We start from the raw sequence: 1909 nt of genomic DNA, 5'->3' as shown, positions 1-1909 counted from the left end.
ATTAATTCAATGTAATTCTAAAGTTATTTTGTTAGATAATTTTTAGTTATTTCAATATTATTTTATATTTATTTAACGATAATTATTAAAAGTGATCTAATGTGAGAACAATTATAATTAATTAAATATAATTAGTTTAATCTTATATATTAATTTTTGTAATTAGATTATATCAATGTAATTCTAAAGTTATTCTGTTAGATAATTTTTAGTTATTTCAATATTATTTTCTATTTATTTAACGTTCAAATGTTCATTATTTCGTAATATTTCGAAACAAACGATATATAACCTATAATTGAACAATCATAATTATAATCTTGTATATTATTACTCTGTATAAAATAAAATCATATAAATATTGATAAAATATTCAATCGATTTAATTAAAGACGAAATTAAAATATTATAAACATGAAGTATACACCCCATTCCATTTACACGTTATATTTGTGAATCACATATATCATACGACATTTTTCGATAAATCCTCCGTCGGGACGGTAGATTTGACTAACGTCACGGAAACGATATTACTCGGTGTTACTTTTATCGAGAAAAAAAAGAAATTAAATTCGGAGAAAAATTAACGAATAATCTTTAGGATATTATCTAATTATTGATTACCACATTATTATTAACAAATGATAATTTTCAAAAGGTAAAATATTTATTTACAAAAAAAACTAACATAACTAATTGATGGTGGATTAAAGTTAGAAGAAATTATGCATTTGATGACATTTGAATCGTTAAAAAATGCGTTATTAAATAGACAGATAAGATTAAATATATATATATATATATTTCTATATAAAACCAAGGAAAATTGATGTAAAAAGATAAGAACATAGATAATACATGGGAATGATCAGCCGTTGCAGCAAACAGTTATGCGTATCAATGACGTTACGTCATTTCTAGGAAGGGTATTAACGAATAGATATTAATTTTTTCTACGGATGATTTATACTCAAATTCGAATGACCGCTCGTATATCATTGACGAAGAAGAAGGTTCCATTTATTAAACTACGAAAAGCCCTTATTCGATCCTACATCCTTCTATTCGTTTGTAAAAGATCCTACGCGTGTGAAACTATACGGTAAGTACAAAAATATTAATTTATTAAAACACAACGTTGTTCAATCGTTTCTTATAATCCGTAGTTCACATTTTTTCTTTTGCAAATATTATATTTACCATAGATAGATATGTGTTAAATCAAAAAATTCAACTATAGGTTATTGAATATTGTTTAAATATTATTAAATTTATTGATAATCGTGATGAAATAAAAATAATCTCCTTGCGATTTGTAGAAGTCTGATAAATAAATGAACAAAAAAACAACAACGAATTGTTTAAATATTATATTCATTCGTTGACAATTAATCAAACGTTTAGCACAGATTTTTTTCGTTTATTTCTCAACGTGTCAACGAGGAATAAAAATTTAAGTAATACTTCGTGTAAAAAAAAACACACATACACATACACATAATTAAATAAACAATTAATTTAAATATCAAATAAATTTCTCGGTTATTTGTGAACAAATTTATTATTGTAATTCGATAATAAATGTAATAAAAAACGATGTGGGAAATAAAATTGGATATGTTAAGAAACGTTATAGATAATAATTAATAATAAATAATTATTAAAAATAATTTCAAAATTTATATGAAATATTTTAAAACGAATAATATTCTTACGTGATACGCTTAAAATCCAACTTGTGTACACTACGACGGCCAAACTGTAACTGTCGCGAATGTTTACATGCGTGTAAAAGAAAAAAGTAAACATACTTATAGAAACATTGATTAACATAGTACGTTTTTACAAAAGTTTAATAACCTATTTCCGAAATTTGTTTTCTTTTTTTTCCACTACGTATACAACT

Source organism: Polistes canadensis, unplaced genomic scaffold, assembly GCF_001313835.1.
Source record: "Polistes canadensis isolate GaletaPanama2010 unplaced genomic scaffold, ASM131383v1 scaffold_172, whole genome shotgun sequence".
Lineage (NCBI taxonomy): Eukaryota > Metazoa > Arthropoda > Insecta > Hymenoptera > Vespidae > Polistes > Polistes canadensis.
Note: the sequence above shows the minus strand (reverse complement) of the source record.